This window comes from Scyliorhinus torazame, chromosome 1 (genome assembly GCF_047496885.1).
Source record: "Scyliorhinus torazame isolate Kashiwa2021f chromosome 1, sScyTor2.1, whole genome shotgun sequence".
Lineage (NCBI taxonomy): Eukaryota > Metazoa > Chordata > Chondrichthyes > Carcharhiniformes > Scyliorhinidae > Scyliorhinus > Scyliorhinus torazame.
This window is the reverse complement of record NC_092707.1, coordinates 49881466-49905476: the sequence shown is the minus strand read 5'-3', so window position 1 is coordinate 49905476 and position 24011 is coordinate 49881466. Positions and strand designations below refer to the sequence as shown.

General features: G+C 47.6%; 1 protein-coding gene and 1 pseudogene across 3 annotated transcripts in view; one reads left to right on the top strand and one right to left on the bottom strand.

Annotated features, from left to right (window-relative positions):
* Positions 1–24011, top strand: part of emid1 (EMI domain containing 1) — a 531354-nt gene that overhangs the window by 359246 nt on the left and 148097 nt on the right. The gene's annotated exons all lie outside the window — the stretch shown is intronic.
* The window catches only part of LOC140403603 (tubulin alpha-1C chain-like), a 108031-nt pseudogene continuing 86586 nt past the window's right edge, over positions 2567–24011 (bottom strand).

Here is a 24011-nt window from a genome sequence, read left to right as displayed (position 1 = left end):
GAGGGAAAGCATTCAAAATTATGTACTAAGAGTTTTGATAAGCTAAATAAAATAAATGTTTTTCTATGGTGAATGTGTCGGTAATTGGGATGAAATCAAATATCATTCGCAAAAGAACAAAAGTAAGAGATCAGGGGATTTATTTTGCGCATGGAGTTCTGAAGACACAGGATATCTTATTAGAAAACTTATGGAAACAGAAGCCATTGTAATTTCATAAAGTGAAATGTATATAAATTCTGACAGAAAAAATATTGGAGGAGTATGGGGAAAGGACAGGAAAAGCCTAGACTCATAGAACATAGAACGATACAGCGCAGTGCAGGCCCTTCGGCCCACGATGTTGCACCGAAACAAAAGCCATCTAACCTACACTATGCCATTATCATCCATATGCTTATCCAATAAACTTTTAAATGCCCTCAATGTTGGCGAGTTCACTACTGTTGCAGGTAGGGCATTCCACGGCCTCACTACTCTTTGCGTAAAGAACCTACCTCTGACCTCCGTCCTATATCTATTACCCCTCAGTTTAAAGCTAAGTCCCCTCGTGCCAGCCATTTCCATCCGCGGGAGAAGGCTCTCACTGTCCACCCTATCTAACTCCCTGATCATTTTGTGCTGGAGGAATACTATAATGGAGGAATACTATAATGCTGCCTATGAAGGTAACATGATTAGGTCAATCCATAATGGTTTCTGCTAAGTCACTTCTTCAATCATATTTGTCAGTTTCTGAGAAAATTGGGTAACTCCACTATTCAATTTTGCAATATTGGTTTTGTGTCCCAAGATACGTGCAAGCTTGTCATTTGAAACTCTGGAATAACTTCATGTGTTTAGCTCATTAAATAATGGTTGCATCATTTGTGGTATTTCTGTGGTCTGTGGATGCATGCTATCCATTTCAAATTGGAGTAATTCCGTGTGATTTTGGAGAAAGTATAATGAATTCTGTATACTGTATATCATGGGGCTGGTTTAGCTCAGTAGGCTAGACAGCTGGTTTGCGACGCAGCGCGGGTTCAATTCCCGTACCAGCTGAGAATTCTGAATTCTCCCTCCATGTACTCGAACAAGCGCCGGAATGTGGCGACGAGGGTCTTTTCACAGTAACTTAATTGCAGTGTTAATGTAAGCCTACTTGTGACAATAAAAGATTATTATTATACTGTTTCAAGGAGAATGGGACCGTATGAGAATGATATGCTTCTGGTGGCACTGTAGCTATGGCATAAATAAACACCCCTATTGATAATTCGCCATCAAGAGAAAAAAATGTTTTGTGTTCTTATTTTTAAGGTTGAATCTCGTGAAGTAAAGGAAGCCAGCTGAAGTTACATTTTTAGTTATGTCATGTTGCATTTCCTTTTGATTTTTTTGCGTCAAGCAGTTTAGGCTTGTCTGCAGCTTGCAACGTTGTTGATGTTCCCCAGCCACGCTGCAACAACATTTTTGAAAAATTCATACTGTATCATCTTCACCTTCTGCCTTGAAAATTCATGTTGGAACAATTAATTTTGCAGAAAATCAACTCTCATCTCATTAGCACTGCAGTTCAGGCCTTGTCACCAAAAACATAGGAAATACCCGGTTGGATACTTTATTCAAACATCCAATGGACAAACTATCTTATTGGAGCAAATATCATACAAGCATATAGGGCAAAAAGTAATTTTTTCTTCAGCTATGCTTTATCAGGCCTAGAAGGACCCAACTGAATGCATCAAAAACATGTTGGTTTTTAGTTCAAGGGGCAGCGCGGTGGCACAGTCGTTAGCACTGCTTCCTCATGGCGCCAAGGACCCAGGTTCAATCCCGGTCCCAGGTCATTGTCCGTGTGGAGTTGCACATTCTCCCCATGTCTGCGTGGGTTTCAACCCCACAACCCAATGATGTGCAGTGTAGGTGGATTGGCCACACTTAATTGCCCCTTTCTTTACCGTTTTTACCTTTATAAAAAAATATTTTTAGTTCAAAAATTATGCAAACACCGAACTGGCAGGTGTAACAGCATGGCCCCTTTAAGGAACAATCCTTTGGTCACGCGACCCATGGGAACCAAGCACGTGAGGCTGGGCCTACTAATGATGGCGTGCGGACCCAGGTAGCAGGGGGTCATCAGATTAAGCACGGACGTGGGGGGGGGAACAAGTCCTATGTTGGGGTTGTGCTAATCTTTACATACAAAATTCTTCCTTTGTTAATAATTCGCCGTTGTGATTTAACTCTGCCTCATCATATTGCCTTGCGCATTGGCGACGAGAATAAATCAGACCAGTCAAAAATAAAAAGTCGGTAACTTTTGGTAGCGGGGGGGAAATAGTGTCCTCTTGCTGTGCTGCAAAAAGTTAAAGAATCTACCACGGTCGAATAGCTGTGCCACTCTTCGGGAAAATCGATCCATTCGATCTGGAGGTTGAAAGTTGGGACCAAATATCAAAAGGCTTCGATACGTTTTCACTGCCAATGCAACCATGGTAGAAGACAAGCAAAAAGTTATATTACTCACCTTTTGCGGCCCACAAACATATAACCTCATGAGAAGCCTAACATCCCCGGAGGCTCCAGATACCAAATCCTTTGATCTACTAATGCAACTAGGGAGGTGCCACTACAAACCCTCCATTATTTTTATTTATTTTATCATGTTGAAAATCGAGCTTTATTAACAGATGTTTCACAGGAGAAAAGCATGGCACAGAATTAGAATACAGATAAAGGGAACAAATAGGAAAACATTAAATTTATTCAAATTTAATACCTCTCTCCTTTCTCATCAACCTCAGCACTCTTAGCACCAAATTCTTCAGAATCTGTCTCCAGAGCAACCATGTCATCACAGGCTTCTGAGAACACACCTTCCCCCATACCCTCACCAACATACCAGCGAACAACAGCGCGCTTGGCATACATCAGTCTAAACTTGTGGTCCAGGCGAGCTCAAGCTTCAGCAACAGCTGTGGTGTTGCTCAGCATACACACAGCCCGCTGGACCTTGGCCAGGTCACCTCCAGGCACCACAGTGGGAGGCTGGTAGTTGATATCAACCTTGAATCCAGTTGGACACCAATCCACAAATTGGATGGTACTTTTAGTTTTAATAGTAGCAACAGCTACATTGACATCTTTTGGCACCATGTCACCACGGTAAAGGAGACAGCAGGCCATGTACTTGCCATGGCAGGGATCACATTTGACCATCTGGTTAGACGGCTCAAAGCAAGCATTGGCTATCTGTGCTACTGTCAGCTGCTCATGGTAGACTTTCTCAGCCAAGATAACTGGCGCATAAGTCGCCAATGGGAAGTGGGTACAGGGGCATGGCACCAAGTTGGTCTGGAACTCGGTCAAATCGACATTCAGGGCACCATCAAAGTGGAGGGAGGCAATGATAGAGGACACTATCTGGGTAATGATAGGTTGGTGTAAGTTGGCTGTTCAATGTTTAGGGTTTGTCCGCAGATGTGGTAGATGGCTTCATTGTCAGCCATGAAAATATAATCAGAGTGTTCCAGTGTGGTGTGAATGGCCAGGATAGAGTTGTAGGGTGCTACCACTGCAGTAGACACCTGTGGATGGAGAGTTCAAGCTTGGACTTCTTGCCATAGTCAATGGAGAGACGCTCCATCAGCAGGGATATAAAACCAGAGCCAGTGCCACCAGCAAAGCTGTGGAAGAACAGGAAACCCTGGAGAACTGTGCATTGGTGCAGCCAATTTACTGATTTGGTCCAGAACCAGGTCAATGATCTCCTTGCCAATTGTGTAATGACCAAAGGCATAGTTGTTGGCTGCATCCTCCTTCCCAGTATTGAGCTGCTCGGGGTGGAACAGCTGGTAGTAAATACCAGGACGAACCTCATCTATGACAGCTAAATAATAATACTAATCGCTTATTGTCACAAGTAGGCTTCAATGAAGTTACTGTGAAAAGCCCCTAGTCGCCATTTCCAGTGCCTGTTCGGGGAGACCGGTACGGGAATTGAACCCATGCTGCTGGCATTGTAAGTCCACAGCTCATGAAACATGTTTGCCTGCTCCTGTCTCATAGAAGAAGGGGTTGAAGGAATCATCTCCACCTCCGATGGTCTTGTCAATTGGCAACTGTACATCAGGCTGGATGCCATGTTCCAAGCAGTAATACTCCCAGCAGCCATTTCCAATCTGGACTCCAGCCTGGCCAACATGGATACTGATGCACTCACACATTATTTCACCTTTGCTTCTTTCAAATCTTCATCCTAGGAATAAGAATTAATTTGATTTAGTGTCAATGCTTGGCTTCTTACAAGCTGACAACAAGGAGTCACTGTGAGAGATCTCTAACTCAACCCCTCTATTATAATGCAGCACTATAGGGCAGCACGGTGGTGCAGTGGTTAGCATTGCTGGAGGGCAACACGGTGGCGCAGTGGGTTAGCCCTGCTGCCTCACGGCGGCGAGGTCCCAGGTTCGATCCCGGCTCTGGGTCACTGTCCATGTGGAGTTTGCACATTCTCCCCGTGTCTGCGTGGGTTTCGCCCCACAACCCAAAAATGTGCAAGGTAGGTGGATTGGCCTCGATAAATTGCCCCTTAATTGGATAAAATGAATTGGGTACTCTAAATTTATTTTTAAAAAGCATTGCTGCCTCACGGCGCCAAAGTCCGAGATTCGATCCCAGCTCTGGGTCACTGTCCGTGTGGAGTTTGCACATTCTCCCTGTGATTGCGTGGGTTTCATCCCCACAACCCAGAGATGTGCAGGGTAGGTGGATTTGCCACGCTAAATTGCCGCTTAATTGGAAAAAATGAATTGGGCACTCTAAATTTATTTTTTAAAATAAATAAATAATGCAGCACTATAAATTCCATTCAGCCATTAGGAGCGCTGGAAAAACAGTATCCTTTTTTGTAACCAGGCTTCGACAGATGGCTGAACACTGCAACTTCAGTCCGTCTCTCAGTGATACATTATGTGACTGTTTGGTTTGCGGTATCAATAACTTAAATATTCAGAAGAAGTTGCTGGCAAAAGCCAGAATATCCTTGGACAAGGCAGTCAAATTGACTCAAGTGACTGAAAGCGTTGAACGAAGTGCTTTTGAACTGCAAGGTGTGCAAAATGAGGTCAATCAGTTATGGCGGGAAACAACGGCCGCTTGAAGTACCCATAGTAAGGGTGCAACATAGCCTGAGAAAAGTAAGAGAGACCATTAGTCATGGGGTCTATAGGCTTGTTATTGTTGTGTGGGAGATCATCCCCAAGACAGATGCAAATGTAAAGAGTTAATTTGCTTCAAATGCAATAGAAAAGGTCATGTACAACCTGGATGTATCGTTGACCCCAGTGAATAAGCTTGTGGAAGACCTGAAAGAGAAGACCAAAGTTTATAAGCTCAACATGGTGAAGTTAACAAAAAATCCCGCATCAAAAATGTCCGTATTATTAACTGCCGACCATTAAATATGGAGGCCTATACAGGTGCTGCTGCCACGGTTGCAGGAGAACAAACATATAAGTAACTATAGGGAGGGCTGCAACTCTGAATCTCAGCAGTACATCGATCACTTTAGCCACCTATACAAGGGAGACGCTGAATATAATGGGCACAAAGTCAACACCAGTATCATTTCAGCACCAGTCAGCCCAGTTACCCTTATTTGTAGTAAAAGGTCAGAGACCGAGCCTCATGGGTGAGATTGACTGAAGAAAAGCAGACACAATTGGCTGGAGATATTCAGCATCATGGACAGGGTTTTCCAGGAACTTCTGTGTGAATACCAGGAAGTTTTTCAGAGAGAGTTGGGGTGCATAACATGGGTGAAGGCCAAAGGCTACATCGGCTCTGATGCAACACCAAAATTCTTTGAGCCCAACCAGTGCCCTGTGCTCTGTCCCAAAAAGTTGAAGTGGAATTGAAATGTCTGGGAGACCTGAGGATGATTACACCGGTGCAGTTTTCAGAATGGGCAGCACCAATAGTTCCAGTGTTAAAGCCAGACTGCACAGGAAGGATTTGCGGTGATTACGAGATGACTGTGGACAGAGCTGCTAAAGTAGATAGATTCCTAGGATAAAAATCTTCAGGCCTTGTGGGAGGAAACCGGAGCACCCGGAGGAAACCCACGAAGACACAGGGAGAACTTGCAGACTCCGCACAAACAGTGACCCAAGCCGGGAATCAAACCTGGGACCCTGGAGCTGTGAAGCAACAGTGCTACCCACTCTGCTACTGTGCTGCCCATAGAGGACCTCTACGCGAAATTGGTAGATAGCCCCAAGTACACTACAGCGGATTGAAGTCATGTGTACCAGAGGCTTGAGTTGGAGGAAGAATCTAGGACATTCGTCACCATAAACACACATAAAGGCTTATTTCCATTATATAAAGTTGCCCTTTGATATTTTGTCTGCCTGTGCTATATTTCAGCACATGATGGAGAGCCTTTTACAAGGGATCCCAAAAATTGCTGCATATCTGGACGATGTCTTAGTGACGGGGGCAACACCCGAAGAGTACAGTGCCAGTTTAGAAGTCCGCAGGAGATTCAGAGAAGCCAGTATGTACCTGAAACGCAAAAGTACATGTTTCAGGGCGATGAGGTCACAGATTTAGGTTTCAAAGTCGATGTAAAAATCTCACATCCACTCGAGGGCAAGTTAAAAGTGACAAAAGGAGTTTTGGCACCAAGGAATTTGAGCGAGTTGAAGACCTTTTTAGGAATGATCAATTTTTATGTCCATTTTTAACCCAACCGTCTACAATTTTGGCATCCTTGCACCCACGATGGAAGTGGGAAGATTCCCAGAGAAAATCTTTTGACCAAGTGAAACGTGCCCTACAATTGGGAAACTTACTTATCCACTTTAACCCAGATAAACCCACAGTATGATGTATGATGCATTACTTTGTGGCATAGGGGCAGTGCATTCCCATAAGATGGAAGGCAATGTGGAGTGGCTTGTCCCCTTTGCCTCCAGAACATTGTCAGATGCTGAAAGGAAGTGTTCACAGATAGATAAAGCGCTTGGCAGTCATATATGCCATCAGGAAATTCCATTTATGTTTATGGTTACCACTTCATCATCATCTTGAACCGTAATCCTTTACTTGTGCTCTTTCCCGAGGATAAACCGGTTCCGCTGATTACATCGGCCAAAGTACAAAGATGAGCATTATTGTTGACTGCGTATTATTTATTTATTATTATTTTCATTAATTTAGAGTACCCAATTAATTTTTTCCAATTAAGGGGCAATTCAGCATGGCCAATCCACCTACCCTGCACATTTGGGTTGTGGGGGTGAAACCCACGCAAAGACGGGGAGAATGTGCAAACACCACACGGACAGTGACCCAGAGCCTTAATTGAACCTGGGACCTCGTCGCCGTGAGGCAGCTGTGCTAACCACTAGGCCACCGTGCTGCCCGACTGCATATTATTACACTTTCCAACACAGATCAAGTACGCAGATCTCAAATGCCGATGCTTTAAGGCCGATTTCCACTTCTATAAATGGTATCTGCGCCTCCCATTCCACAGGGGATCATACTTGCTCTGAATTTCCTGGACACTCTGCCCATTTTGTCGGTCCAAATCAAGACATGGACTGATAGGGACCCAGTCTTATCGAAGGTAAAAAGGATGGTTCTAGCTGGCTGGCATTTTGATAAGTCGGAGCAAATCAGGCCTACTTGCAGCCCTACTTAGATGAAATGTATTGTGTGTCAGCAGAAGGAGTTGTGAAGGGTGGTGGCTCATCATCGGAAACTGTAAGATTGCCTGCCACTGATGGGGACTCTGGTGACTCAAGTATGGAGGAACCGGTTAGAGGTGCAGTGCTCTGCAAGAGTCTAAAAGTCCGCTGAGAGACTGATATTATGAACGTTTCCCATTAGTTCCCTTACTGAGAATTCTGTATAGCTGTGCATTGTTGTGTAACAATTGTTTTTTTTGTGTAATTGTAAGCAAACTTAAGGGGGGAAGAATGTAACAGTGTGACCCCTTTAAAGAGGCAATCTTTCATGGGCCACACGACCTGCCCGGAACCCATGGGAACGGAGCGCGTGAACCTGGGCCCATCGGGTGCCAGGGCGCGGACCCGGGTAGTGGGGGATTGTTATAACTGGCACAGGTATCACGGGGTAGGGAAGATCCACTGCACCGTGGAGCTTGCAGAATACGAGCTCCCCCGATAAGGGGTTGGGGGACCTTTAACACAGTTCATGCGCTTTTTGTATAAATAGGGTCAACCAGGCACTGACTCGCGAAGACCCAGTAGGGAACTACTGGAGCTGTACATAATAGTTTGCGTGTTAAAAAAAAAAATTTTGTTTTCTCTACAACTTACAAAAGGGGTCATCAGAGTAAGCCTGGGTGGGGGGGGGGGGTACTAGTCCTGTTGATCTGACTATATAAAGTTCTCCCTTTGTAAATAAATCACCATTGTGATTGAACTCTGACTCGTCCCCTCACATTACAACCGCAGGAACAACAGCAAATATTATTTTACACTGGTTTCATGTTCAGCAAAAGGGTTCGATGTCATAAACATAAAGCTCAGTCTACTTTTACTTCACTTATAGCAATCTGTCACCTTGAGTTTGAATTATGGTCAGAGGAGACGCCCACAGAAGTCTACATTTTAAGAAGTACAACACAGTTTCTTCATTTGTCACGAATGTTAAATAGCTTTCACAAAAAACAACTGGGTTGATTTTTGTTTTGTGAACCCATCTGATTAATGCACCAACTGAAACATTTTCCCCAGCAAACCATTTTGCATTGGTTTATTAAAAAATTGAAAAACATTGTTGTTTTCTTTTACTATTTGTCAGGTGTCACTGAAATAGAAGCAGAAACATAGAAAGTAGAAGCGGGAGGAGGCCATTCAGCCCTTCTAGCCTGCTCCACCATCCATTATGGTCATGCCTGATCAAAGAACAAAGAATAATACAGCACAGGGACAGGCCCTTCGGCCCTCCAAGCCTGTATCGGTCATGATACCACCCTTGGCCAATGCCCTCAGCACTTCCTCGCACCCTCTATAGCCATCCTGTCCATGTATTTGTCCAGGTGCCTTTTTTACACCGTTAATGTATCTGCTTCCACAAACTCTCCTGGTAAAGCGTTCCAGGAACTCACCATCCTCTGTGTAAAAAACCTGCCTTGCACATCTCCTCTCAACTTTGCCCCACAGATCTTAAACCTATGCCCCCTAGTGACTGACTCCTTCACCCTGGGAAAGAGTGCTTGCCCATCCACTCTATCCATGTCCCTCATAATCTTGTGGACCTCTACCAGTTCGCCCCTCAACCTCCGTTGTTCTAATGAAAACAGTCCTTCTGCTCAAAAAACGGTGCAGTGGTAATTAGCTGAAAAATTCTTGTTGAAGGACATTTCCATCACTTCGCAGAACGAAGGAGCTTCTTCCGATATTTGAAATTACCAGTTTTGCTGCCATCATAGCAGTCCAGCAGATGATTTTTAAGCCTGTTTTTCTTTTCAAATTTGAAGAGCAGGGGATTTAAAAATAAACTTCAATTCATGGTATTGAAACAGGCTTTATCTGCCCTTCAAGAACATTTACATCTACTCCCTCAATTTGTGACACCCACACTGTGGATTAAGGCTCTTGGAACAGCGAAAATGGGGTCTGTTCGACTCAGCACAAAGTTCAAATGGCCCTCCTGAGTTTGGATTTCCTGCCTGCGAGATTCACGCTCGCCCTCCTCCCCCTGCTAGCAAAAATGGGATCTGGCAGAAATGGGAGGGGGCGGGGGGGGGGAATTTCACTTCCAGGTCCTGCCCACCATTTCTAAAGGTGCGCAAAGTCTTCCAGACTCTGTGAAAACTTGGCCCATTGTGCCTGTTACCACGTGTTCAGACATTAGCTGGCAACTTTTCAAGCTGCATGCTCAACATGGTGGGTGGATGTTCACTGCATTTCTTTTTTTTTAGAAATAATCCATGGATTTTAATGGAAGCCATTTTATTATATGGTAGAAAAAAATATTAGCACAGCTGTTTAAAATTCAATAAACTCTAGACTACATTCATTCCTACTATTACAGTGGGAATGATGTTGTAATACCACATACGAGTTTGCTATCAAAGCTTTATACATCCTCAATAGAACTGAAATACGTTAACTATGCAGATATGATTAGCATGGACAATTCAAAGTTTTAGCTTCTTTTTTCGACCACGTCCGTCTGGTGCTCCATCTGATTTGCGTTTCTGTGTTCACTGCATTTCTAAGCAAACAAATCTGCTTTGTTTCCAGGATTCTCCTGTAATGAGTGAACTGTAGCTCCATCCACATGCCAAAACCATTTTAAGTACAGCTAGTAAAAAGCCATTGCTGGACCATGCCCATGAACTGGTTGAGTCAGATTGCCAAGCCTCTGAGTATAATAGGAACTTCCCTTACTTTACAAGGTGCAATTTGTGGTTTAAAAAAATGAATTTATCAGTTCCATGTGATTTTTGTTTTTGCTTTGAAAGTGCACACAATGCTTCTTCTTAATTTATTAATCCTTCAAATACAAATAACAGTTGTGAAGGGTGAGGCATCAGTGGGGATTAAAACTGTGTTTACAGCATTAAGTGGATCTGGCATTAATGTAGAATTGCTGAAGAATAGAATGTGCTCTCTGTCTAGTCCCTGCACTGAGTTTCAATTTCACTGCAGACTGCTACCACACTTTTGGCCTGATTTTCTTTTGGCTGCCTCTTTGCAGTGTTAGCACAAACTATAATATTACTGCTGATCAAAGCCATTTTGTAGTTTTAATGTAAGCAGAGCCCAAGTGCTTGATTAAGTGGACTCAGTCTGCCTTATCTGTAAAAGATCTTTCATAAACATGTGCATTTATTGTAGAATTATCCCAGTTGTGAATGTCTGGAAATTGTCTCGCTCTCCAAGAAATTTCCTCTTCAAGTTTAGCCTCTTTATTAAAATGGGAAATTATTCTTCGCTGAGGTTGAGAATAAAGCATGTTGCATAAGTTAAAACCAACATGACTACTCTTATATTGGGATAAATATTCATAATAATCCAACAGTTTTGCCAAGGTCATTTTCAAAAATCTGAGGTATTTTGCTGGAATTTTTAAAGCAATCATTTAACATGAATGTTTACTTGCTCATGTTCAATGACCTACACAAGTTTGGGTCTCATTGTACCTCAATGTACCTCAGCAAACATTGAAACTGACAAATGCCTGTTTCGGATGTCCTGAAAAAGGGGCTTGAATTTAGCAGTGTCCAAATGCATGTTTGGAGTAGGAATGGGTTGGCCCACTGCTAAGCCTGCCATAATGTTCCTGTTTTCTGTCTAGAAAATGGTTGCAACAAATACCAATTCCTGCCCCAATCACCCTTCACCCATCCGACCACCAATATTACAGCTTCATTCTTTCTGCATGCACAGACTGAAATGTGCTGCGTGCAATCACTCAGTGAGATAGAATATATTTGAGCAATCATCAATGGGTTACTCACAAGACAGAACTGTTGTGAGAACTACACATTTGCTCCTCCAAATTGTAAGCAGATGATTGCAGAATAATGTAAGCAGCCTAGGCAGAAATCGATTACAATAAATGTTAAGGTACTGATTTTGCTTGTAACTATTATATATATTTTTTAATTAATTTAGAGTGCCCAATTCATTTTCTCCAATTAAGGAGCAATTTAGCGTGGCCAATCCACCTACCCTGCACATCTTTGGGTTGTGGGGGTGAAACCCACACAAACACGGGAAGAATGTGCAAACTCCACACGGACAGTGACCCAGAGCCGGGATCGAACCTGGGACCTCAGCGCCGTGAGGCAGCAGTGCTAACTACTGTGCCACCGTGCTGCCCGATTTTGCTTGTAATTATGATAGTTCTGAAAGTGTTGGTAATATTTGTAGGCAGAGTTGATAATTTGCCAGTTCTAACAGCACTCCGGCCCACGGTCCATAAAGATCTGGGGCGTCATTCTCCGACCCCCCAGAGGGTCGGCGAATGGCCGTTGGCCGCCGTGAATCCCGCCCCCGCCAGTTGCCGAAGTCTCCGAAGGGAGAAAAGTCGGCGGGGCGTTAATGTCGCCGCTGCCGCGGAGAATGTCACGGGTCTGCGCAAGGCAGCCGATTTTCGGCCTGCCGATATTCTCCCTTCCGGATGGGCCGAAGTCCCGTCGACGTGATGACCGTTCACGTCGACGTAAATTAAACCTCCTTTTCATCGGTGTGACCCGGTGCTCCAGGCTCACGCCGACCAGCGTGGAGTTGAGTGACGGCCTGGGGGGTTGGCTCTGGGCAGGCAATGGCGTGGCCGCAGTCTGAATGCGTGAGGAGAGGTGTGTCTCGGGTTGCGTGTGTGTGTGTGTGCGGCGGGGGGGGGGGGGGTGGGGGGGTGGTTAGAGTAGGCTGGGCTCCGGGGGAGTGCCGGAAGGGGGTCCGTGCCGGGGAGGTGGACGAGGGGTCCGTGCCGGGGTGGAGGTTGGGGGGGGGGGGTCCGTCTCCACCCATCCACTCTGAGTCACTGTCCGGTATTTTGTCTTCCTGGGTAGTGCTGTCCCGGGTAGTGGTGTCCTGGCTTGGATGTGACGGGGGCCTGTGGATGCCCCCCTCGTCGCTGGGTGGTCGCTCCCGCACGTGACGGGGGTGTCGTCTCCCTGTTGCTCCAGGTCTCTCCGTCTCCCGTGGTGTGCGAGGGGCATCCTGCGGGCGTCGCATGCTTGAGGGTCCGGGTCTCTCCGTCTCCCGTGGTCTCCGAGGGGCATCCTGCGGGCGTCGCATGCTGGATGGTCCGGGTCTCTCCGTCTCCCGTGGTCTCCGAGGGGCATCCTGCGGGCGTTGCATGCTGGAGGGTCCGGGTCTCTCCGTCTCCCGTGGTCTCCGAGGGGCATCCTGCGGGCGCCGCATGCTGGAGGGTGCGGGTCTCTCCGTCTCCTGTGGTCTCCGAGGGGCATCCCGCGGGCGGGCGGTCTGCATCTGCGGGGATGGGTGCCTGGACGTTTGGTCCTGCGATACACAATGAAGCATGCATGGTTAGACATCAGGCAGTGATCAGGTGATACGGGGGAGGGGGATATAGGGGAGGGGGGATATGGGGACGGGCTGTCGGTGGCTCACTCGCTAGTACGCCCCCGACCTCTGCATCAGCAACCTCCCGGTCCTCAGGTCCGCCAGCCAGTTCCAGGGCCCTTTCCTCGTGTACGGTCAGTGGCCTCTCATCAGCGGGCCCTCCTCCAGTCCTCACATGCTCCCTATTGTTGTGTGCGCGCTTCTCCTGTGGGGGGGGGGGGGGGGGGAGGGGTAAAAGGCAACAGTGTTAGGCAGGTATACGAATGCACGCCATCGGTTGCGCGTGCATTGCAGAGGTTAAGGTTAGGGCTGGATTCACTTGGGGATATGGGGGATATGGGGGAGGGGGGATATGGGGGAGGGGGGGATATGGGGGAGGGGGGATATGGGGGAGGGGGGATATGGGGGATATGGGGGAGGGGGGATATGGGGGAGGGGGGATATGGGGGAGGGGGGATATGGGGGAGGGGGGGATATGGGGGAGGCTCACCCTGCCTGCTCTGACGAGGTCGTTCACCTTCTTGTGGCACTGGGTGCCTATCCGTGGTGTCAGGGCCACAGCGGTGACGGCCTCTGCCACTTCCCTCCACAGACGCCGGCTGTGGCGTGGGGCAACTCTGCGGCCGTGCCCGGATACAGGGCGTCCCTCCTCTGCTCCACCGCGTCCAGGAGCGCCTCCACATCGCGTGACTCGAACCTTGGGGCTGAGCGGCGGCCAGCCATCCAGTCGGGTGTTGCGGTCGGGTGTTCCGGTCGGGTGGGGGGAGCAGCGCGGCCTTATTAGCCGTCACGCCGTGCAGCGCGTATGACGCTGCACGGCGTGAACCACTGCGCAAGCGCGGATCCTGTTACGTCGCTGCTAGCCCATTTCGGGCCGGAGACTATCGACCCATTTTTCCGACGTGACGCAAGTCGGATTTGCGCCGTTTTTTGCGCCGATCGGTGGACTTTCCGCCGATAACGGAGAATTTTGCCCCAGAATCATGACGATCACTGAGATACTGGACTGGATTCTCCGGTCACCTAGCCACGTGTTTCTCAGCCGTGTGCCATTCTCTGGCGACAGAATCTTCCCACCGCTTGACAATGGGATTTCCCATTCTAACTACCCCACGCCACCGTGAAACCCACGGGCAAGGCTGCGCTGCCAGCAGGAAAAGTGAATCCCAACAACTGGAGCATTCCACCCACTGATTCAAACTCCGTTCGGTAAAGCTGCCCAATGATGGGGTGGGTTGATATTAATAAGAGTGCGTCTGTCCCAGTTGAGCGCTCTTTCTGACCTCCTCCTCAACCAGTTTTTCCCCTGTTTTTTTATCCTCTGATGAAAGCAATGATACATGCCAGGGTAAGCTACTACAGACGTGAACTCAATAGTGCCTCAAGTGTGTGCTTGCCATAGGTGGCTGACTCCTTTTTGACTGATAAAATAGGGAATTTCCAGCCGACAGCTCGACTTTCTTTGCATTATTTCTGGATTAGAGTGAAAGTAGTGCAAGCAAAATATTTGAATCATTCAGAATGTAGCGGGCAAGGGAGTATCTGTGGGAGGCGCTAGGCAGGTTTGGATTCGGGGAGGGATTTATAGGGTGGGTCAAGCTGCTGTATCAGGCCCCTGTAGCGAGTGTGTCCACAAACCGGCTACGGTCGGAATATTTCAGGCTGCACCGGGGGACGAGACAGGGGTGTCCCCTGTCCCCGTTGCTGTTTGCGCTGGCAATTGAGCCATTGGCCATTGCGCTCAGGACTTTGGGGGATTGGAGGGGCTGGTGCGCGGAGTGGAGGAGCACCGGGTCTCCCTCCACGCGGATGACCTGCTGCTGTATATTTCGGACCCGTTAGAGGGGATGGGGGAGGTCATGCGGATCTTGGGGGACTTCGGGAGGTTTTCGGGGTATAAGTTGAACGTGGGGAAGAGTGAGCTGTTCGTGGTCCACGGTAGGGGCCAGGAAGAGAGACTGAGGGAGCTCCCGCTCAGGATAGTGGAGAGGAGCTTTCGGTACTTGGGGATACAAGTGGCCAGGAACTGGGATGCCCTGCACAGGCTCAACTTAACCCGGCTAGTGGAACAGATGGAGGGAGAGTTTAAAAGGTGGGCTATGCTCCCGCTTTCCTTGGCGGGACGGGTGCAGGCTGTGAAGATGACGGTTCTCCCCAGGTTCCTCTTCGTATTTCAGTGCCTCCCCATTTTCATCCCCAAGTCCTTCTTTAAGCGGATGATTAGGATTGTTACAGGATTTGTGTGGGAAAAAAAAACCCCGCGAGTCAAAAGGGTGTTCTTGGAGCGTAGCCGGGGGGGATGATGGAGGAGTGGGTGGCGTGGGGGCGGTTGGAGGCAGCGTTGTGTAGAGGCACCAGTCTAGGGGCACTTGTTACGGCTCCGCTGCCGTTCTCGCCGGCGCGATACACCACTTGTCCGGTGGTGACGGTGGCACTGAGGATCTGGGGGCAGTGGAGGAGACACAGGGGAGAGGAGGGGGCCTCGATGTGGACCCCCATACGGAATACCCACAGATTTGCTCCGGGTAGGTTGGATGGGGGATACCAAGGCTGGTATAGGGCAGGTATTAGGAGGATGGGAGACCTGTTTATAGACGGGGTTTTCCCCAGCATGCAGGCACTGGTGGAGAGGTTCGGCCTGCCCCCGGGGAATGCGTTCAGGTACCTTCAGGTTCGGGACTTCCTTATAAATCAGGTGAGGACATTCCCGCGGCTGCCCCCACGTAGGATCCAGGATAGGGTGGTGTCTGGCGTCTGGGTAGGGGAGGGGAAGGTGTCGGACATGTATCAGGAGCTGCAGGGGGTAGAGGAAGCCTCAGTGGGGGAGTTGGAGGAGGAGCTGGGCGAGGAGCTGGATGAGGGCCTGTGGGCCGATGCCCTGGGCAGGGTGAACTCCTCTTCATCATGTGCCAGGCTCGGATTAATCCAGTTTAAGGTGGTGCATCGGGCGCATATAACGGTGGCAAGAATGAGCAGGTTTTTTGGGGTGGAGGACAGGTGCCCGAGGTGTGCGGGGAGTCCAGCGAATCATGCCCATATGTTTTGGGCATGCCCGGCTCTTAAAGGATTCTGGCAGGGGTTTGCAAGGGTGATGTCTAGGGTTTTGGACGCTCGGGTGAAGGCGAGCCCAGCGGTAGCGATATTTGGAGTGGCGGAGGATCCGGGAGTGCAGGAAGCGAAACAGGCCGAGGTACTGGCCTTTGCCTCCCTGGTAGCCCGGAGACGGATTCTGTTAATGTGGAGGGACTCGAAACCCCCGAGTGTGGAGACCTGGGTTAGCGACATGGCGGGGCTCCTCAGCTAGGAGCGAATAAAGTTCGCCTTGAGAGGGTCCTTGATGGGGTTCTCCCGGTGGTGGCAACCTTTCCTTGACTTTCTAGGGGAGCAGTAAGTGTCAGCAGCAGCATCATGGGGGGGGGGGGGGGGGGGGGGGTTCAGGTGGGGGTACTGTTGATATAATGTGAGTTGGGCATGGAGACAAAACCCACCTTGTTCTGTTTTCAAAAAAAAAATTCTGTTGTGTAAGTAGTTTCATTGTAAGCTTTCGGTTATGTTTATTGTTATTTTTTATTACTATTTGTATTTCTATTTTTGTTATGTAAAAACGCTCATTGGAAAATCTTTAATAAAACATTTATTAAAGAAAAGGAATGTAGCGGGCAAAGCTGAGCTACGAGGAGGATGAGTTTCAATGGTCTGGATGGCATTTTTCCATCTTTGACTTCCCTTTTGTTCTCATGCACTTAATTCCCTTCCCTCTCTCTTTCCAACATCCCCAAAGTATTTCACTTCCACTTTTCAGCAGGCAAACATCACTCTCTTCTAAATGCTTTTGCCCTGCTCGTTTCCACATTCTTGGCATGGAGTTCAGTGCAGGATTGCACATATGTGGATGATATGAAAAATATACAATTACAGTCTCTTACAGAGATGTGAGGGCTAACTTCGAATAACATATGCAATGTTCAATTTGTATTACTGGTGATCTCTAGAGTTTATTTTTCAAAAAAACCAAGCCATTCTAAAATTTCAGTAATCTCCCAAGAAGCTTTGCAAACTTCGATAAGTATGAACTATGGTGGGCTTAGCAAAGCAAACAGAACACAGAATGGGTAGAATTTAACGTGCTCCCTGATGTTAGTTTGGTGGCAGAGTGCATTTAATCAGGTGTTAGCGTTCTGTCTTCCTGCTCCTACCTCAATTAAGTCCCGACCTGGAGGATCCAGGGATGGCCTTCCTACCTCACTATCAACTGAGGCTTTTAAATAAGTAATTAATGCTCACTGAGGGGCCTATTCCCACCACCAGTGGTATTGAGCCAACAGTGGGTGCGCCACACAGGAAGCCCAAGAAGCGGGCCCTATTGGGTGGGGGGGGGAGAGAGAGAGAGAGAGAGAGAGGGGGGGGGGTCCTTGTTCAAAAGCGCTCAGAGCCTGATGTAGATGCTCAGCATCAGAATGAGGAGGCCTGATGAGAGACAACTCTTGCCTTTACGGCTGATCAAGTCTGCACTGGCCCTTGGAAAGAGCACCCTACTTAAGCCCATGGCTTCACCCTATCCCAGTAACCCCATAACCCCACCTAACCTTTTGGACACTAAGGGGCACCTAACCTAAGACTCGAGAGGTAAGAGTGTGGCCAGCTGAGCCAGTAGTTTGTAGTTTCTCTCTGGCTGATCTTAAAATCCCATACATTTGGAAAGGCCAATTTTCATCTGTTCCTTTGATGGGAGTCATCCTGTTGGGTGGCTGTTTTCCAGTCTACCTGCTGAGGATCAGATCCAGACAGTTACCCTCGCTGAGTGGGTGAGGTTCAAATTATTTCCTGAAGTTCAGTCAATCAGTTGACAGAAAACGCTAATAATTTAAAAATACATTGATTGAAGTTTAAGGTACAAATTAGAATTGCTATCCAACTATTATCCTGCAGGTTTCCTTTCATCTCTTGCACTTCTTTATCATTGTCATCATTTCAAGTTATAATGAAATAAAGGCACTCATGATCTCCCAATGACTGTACCTGCAGAAGAAAAAGACTCTTGCTTCGTCCATTGTATCCTTATTCAATCCCAATGAATCTAGCTGTTACCTGACCCTTACGCTATTCCAAATAAATTTTGGGGCAAAACTTCTTTACTTTCCACACCCTTTCCAATTTTGGGGTGAGATGTGAAATCATATTTTCTGTCATCTGGCCCTTGCAAATATTTCTGCAGAACAGTTTAGCCCACTGGCCTTCGTTATGTGGCAAACTTTCAACCTTGACTGTGTTGCTTGCTACAAGTGGAGTGGATGAGGAGTTTGTTTTAAAGCTCAGCATGCAGAGATTTGGCATCTCTCGGATCAGATTAGGAACAAATGTACTAATTCTGTACAGTATGCTCCCTGTGGGTCCTGGCCCACATTGAGAGGTTAAGAGAGAACATATGATCATTCTCCAATCCTTCTCTCCCAAGGAGCCACACTCGACGGGAGTGCAGATAGAAGACTCGGGGTTACTGTGCTGTAACTCCCTTCAGCTACAGCATTCGACTAGGGATGTAGGTTACGCAATGAACCCTATTATTCTCCCTAGCTCCAGCAGTCAAAAAGAAACGGTGAATCTCACCATTTCTTATTTCCTTCGGCCAGGAAGGAGGATGATACTTCAGATTTTCAATTGAATAGGTAAAGATTGGGTGATCGGTGTTTAAGTGATCTGTTGGATCTTCAGTGTGTTATTGGTTTGTTAAAATGTAACCCAAACTGATAACGTATAAAAATTAACTCCAATTCAAGTCTGAAATTGAGGGGTGATTTTTGTGTCAAGAGTGGTGTCCATGAGCCTAACTGGCAGAATGCACTGGTTGGACAAAAAGTGGTCTCAACTACAAGCCGCCGGTTGAATTTGAGGGCTGGGCCTCATTTGCATTGGACCAATAGATTGTGGACACAAACAGGAGGTAACAGGGAAACCAACAGCACCAGGTGCCTCGACAAGACCTGGACAAGTGGTATTCTTTGCAGTGACTTACAGGAGGCTTATGGAAAAGGTGAAGACTCCACTGGGTGGGACCAGACGAAAGTGGGGCGAGGAACTGGGCACAGAGATAGGGGGAGGAATCTGGATCGAGGCACTGCACAGAGTCAACTCCACCTCCTACTGTGCTGGCCTAAGCCTGATGCAACTCAAGGTGGTTCACAGAGCACACCTTAGCAAGCCACGCATGGGTGGGGTCTCCCCGGAGGTGGAGAACGAGTGCGAAAGGTGCCGGAGGAGTTCGGCCAACCATACCCACAAGTTCTGGTCATGCCCCAGAATCAGGGAGTTCTGTTCAGCCTTCTTCGAGGCTATGTCTAAGGTGGTGGGAGTCGAGATGGAGCCGGCTGTGGCAGTCTCCGGGGTATCAGAGCACCCAGAGCTCGGGACAGGAAAAGAGGCGGACGCCCTAGCCTTCACCTCACTGATCGTCAGATGGAGACTTCTGCTAGGGTGGAAGTCGGCAGCACCGCCACGGACCTCGGAATGGCTCTCAGACCTGGGCAAATTCCTGAGGCTTGAAAAAAGCCAAATTCGAAATATGAGGGAGCAAATTCACACATTTGCGGGGGCGGGGGGGGGGCGGAGCTAGCATAGGAGGAGCTAGTGAGGGAGGGGAGGAGGCGGTCGGGATTGTCACCCAGAGAGAGGAGAGCTAGAGAAGAATAGGGAAGGAAGGAGGAGGAGAGGAGGGGCAGCACGGTAGCACAAGTGGCTAGCACTGTGGCTTCACAACGCCAGGTTCCCAGGTTCGATTGCCCACTGGGTCACTGTCTGTGCGGAGTCTGCACGTTCTCCCCGTGTCTGTGTGGGTTTCCTCCGGGTGCTCCGGTTTCCTCCCACAGTCCAAAGACGTGCAGGTTAGGAGGACTGGCCATGCTAAATTACCCTTAGTGTCCAAAAAAGGTTAGGAGGAGTTATTGGGTTACGGGGCTAGGGTTGAATGAGGGCTTAAGTGGGTCGGTGCAGACTCGATGGGCCGAATGGCCCCCTTCTGCACTGTATGTTCTATGAGACATCTTATGAGACTATGAGCTATCTACTGGAGTGAGCACAGGCCTCCCCAATATGGGGAGAAACAGGCGTAACAAGCAGACCCTACCCCTCTCAAAGGAGTAAAGACTAAGACTCCCCCCACCAACAGAATGAAGGCTATAGACAAACGAGGGTGGAGACCTCAAACATACCAGGAGACAGAAGGGGGAAATGAGAAATGACTCATACGGACAGGCTGTTCTGAATGTTGAACACTGTTGTAAATACTATCCAGCATTTGAGCCCCAGTCACGGCTATAGTGACAAGAAGGGACCCGAGGCTGGCCCTTCAAACCAATGTCATTGTTCGATACCCAGGTTTTTTCTCTTCTTTTCCTGTTTACTCTGTAACTGTTATTTGAAATACCAGTAAAAATATTAGCATTAAAAATAAGAAGCGGTAATCTCGTGAGGAGTTGGGGTTTGTGGAGGGCGGGGGCTGTTGGAGGGTGTAATTCAGAGCTCACTTGCTCTTCCCTGACCTACAAAAATGGAAGACCTTTTGGGTCCTCTTCTGTTGCATCGTACACTGATGCTGGTTGTAAGCTTGCATGGTGTAGGCTCTGGTCAGATTAGGCGAGAAACAGCAATTTGGGGCCCTGTGTTCCAGGAGCTTGGTTTTGTCATTTGCAGTGGGGCTGAAACCAGAAGTTGCTGTGGCCACCCAGCAGCATGCCCCAATTGCCGCCGCCATGGCGACAGTGGAAGCAGCGACAAGGCAATGGGTCAATTGTTCACCATTTTCGAAAGCAACTTTCCGTTTTCACCAGGTAGGTGGGATGAAACTTCAGCCCTAGCTGTACTATTGAACTTTCCTGCCCATCAGATCACCTGTAATTGTCATTCCCTTTTTTTTCTCGATAAATTTAGAGTGCCCAATTCATTTTTTCCAATTAAGGGGCAATTTAGCGTGGCCAATCCACCTACCCTGCACATCTTTGGGTTGTGGGGGCAAATCCCACACAAACACGGGGAGAATGTGCAAACTCCACACGGACAGTGACCCAGAGCCGGGATCGAACCTGGGACCTTGGCGCCGTGAGGCAGCAGTGCTAACCGTGCCACCGTGCTGCCCCTTAATTGTCTTTCCCGTAAAGTACCAAGGTGCCACAAACTTGCAGAGGACCTCATGCTAACAGCTGCCTAAATCCCTCATGTAATTTAACTTCGCAGGAAAATGGGGGAGGTGGGGAATGGACAGGATAACAAATATGATCGCAGTAAAGGCAGCTGCAAAAATCTTGAGTTTTAACAGAGGCTGAACCTCAAGGGCTGGCATTGTGTTGGTTCATGGTTTGCTTTTCCAGACCTGTGGGAAATGAGTGCAATAGGGAGAACGTCCAGTATCCAGTCGGCCCTTTGATTTGCTGCCAGGTACAATTCCATTACTTTTCTTTATTATGGTGAAGATTGCTGTGTAATACTGTATCATTTTTTGCACATCACCAGTGTTATTTACTTCCTTTTCCAAAACCATAACCCCAATATGTGCTATAAAGTTCTGAATTACTGGGCGCAATTGTTATCTAGCTGGAAGCAAATGCCAGCAATTTATCCTTGAGTCAGAAATTGTTACGTGAGGCTTCTCCCACATTAACCTTGGTGGGAGCCCTGCGGAGGATCGAGGAAAATATAGGCTGTTTTCAGCAATTTATACCATTTATCTGGGAGGTCTGTTGCTCTGGCTATTCTACGGCCAGGGATCTGGAAGGCCACCTGCAGAACTCTTGTTCTCACTTTGGGTCTCCTCGTCAGGGCAAATCTTTGAAATTCAATATCGCCCCCAATGAAAATTGCTTATTGTCACAAGTAGGCTTTAATGAAGTTACTGTGAAAAGCCCCTAGTCGCCACATTCCGGCGCGGCTGGTACGGGAATTGAACCGTGCTGCTGGCCTGCCTTGTTCTGCTTTCAAAGCCAGTGATTTAGCCCAGTGAGCTAAACCAGCCCCTTTGGCAGCTTCATCTCTCTTTCACTCTCTTGCTAATAATTTTCTCCTTGTATTTGCTACAACATTTGTAAATGTTTGTTTATTGCCCATCTGTTTCTACACTCTGTGCGTACAGAGTTTTTATGGGGCCCGTGCCGTGGGCATCCATTGTTTATTATACTTTAAATAAGCTATTTTCTGACTGTAATTGAGAAATTCTATGATCTGGGCTGTAATTTTCAACATCTATGAAGGTAACTGTTGTGCATCCTATTAGTAACAGAAATCCAGGTCACTTTTTAAAATAGGTTCTCCAGTCTTTTGCATTTTTACTTGTCCATTCCCTATCTTTATTATAATTTTTTTTTAGCTCAGTTTGCTGGATAGCGGGTTCATGTGTGCAGTGATGTCACCAGCATGAGTCAATTCCCATACCAGCTGAGGTTATCCATGAAGGCCCTGCCTACTCAACCTTGCCCCTTGCCTGAGGTGTGATGACCCTCAGGTTAAATCACCACTGGTCAGCTCTCAAAGAGGAGAGCAGCCTGTGCTCCTCTGGGACTGTGGTGACATTTATATATTTGCACCTATTTTCAAGGGTGATTTTTCCACCAGTTTCCTGTCTCCCTTGAATGTAAAAATTCAGCGACAGGTGACAGGATGTGAGCGCCACTGGGTAGGCCAGCATTTATTGCCCATCCCTAATTGACCTTGGTAAGCTGCTTGGAAGATGGTGGTGAGCTGCCAGTGGTTAGCACAGTTGCTTCACAGCTCCAGGGTCCCAGGTTCGATTCCCAGCTTGGGTCACTGTCTGTGCGGAGTCTGCACATTCTCCTCATGTCTGCCTGGGTTTCCTCCGGGTGCTCCGGTTTCCTCCCACAGTCCAAAGATGTGCAGGTTAGGTGGATTGGCCACGCTAAATCTCCCTTAGTGTCCAAAAAGGTTAGGTGGGATTACTGGGTTACGGGGGTAGGATGGAGGCGTGGACTTAAGTAGGATGCTCTTTCCAAGGCCCGGTGCAGGCTCGATGGGCCGAATGGCCTCCTGTACTGGAAATTCTATGATCTGCTTCTTTTTTTTTCCAATTAAGGGACAATTTAGCGTGGCCAATCCACCTAGCCTGCGCATCTTTGGGTTGTGAGGGTGAGACCCAAGCAGACACGGGGAGAATGTGCAAACTCCACACAAACAATGACTCAGGGCCAGGATCGAACCCCGGTCCTCGTGCCATGAGGCAGCAGTGCTAACCACCGCTTCACTGTGCCGCCCCCTGATCTGTACCTTTTCTTGACAAGTTAGCCAGGATCGGAAATTTGGCTGCCGGAGGTTTCCAAATCCGACTGTTCAATGACGTACCTTGTTAATAAATCAATCCATTGGCCCACCAGTTCATTTTTATTTTAGCTTTGAAATAGAGTTTTTGTTTTGATTAAATATGACCTTGACATGGTTTAACGAGGAGCTATTTTTACAAAGATAGATGGCCGACAGCTTCATCTTGAGGAACAGAATGTAAAGCACCAGAAACAAGAGGAATTTGGCAGGAAATACAAAATCTGTTGATCTTCCCAAAGCAATTGGATCCTGTCAGCTGATGTACAGGAAGGGCTTTAATTTTGTTATGCTTTCATAATAAACTGTGCAGTTGTACGACAAACAGTAACCCTCTTTCCATAATTACAGCGTCACCATTTGATATCTCTTGGATGTTAATTATCATCTCGAAATCTCCACAGTTTCTCTTGTACTGTTTTCAAATGAGAGAAGATATATATACATTTTGTCGAGAGATCAAGCAGTCCAGCAGTTTCTGTTCCTTTTTGGCTTGAGAGGCCCCATCTGTGAAATTCTTTTGAAGTAGAAGCGAAATGGGAATCACAGCTCATTGACTTGTACATTCTGATGAATTAGCCTGACAGCTACTCCTCAGTGTGCAGGTGAAGGAACCTACCCTAACACCAACAA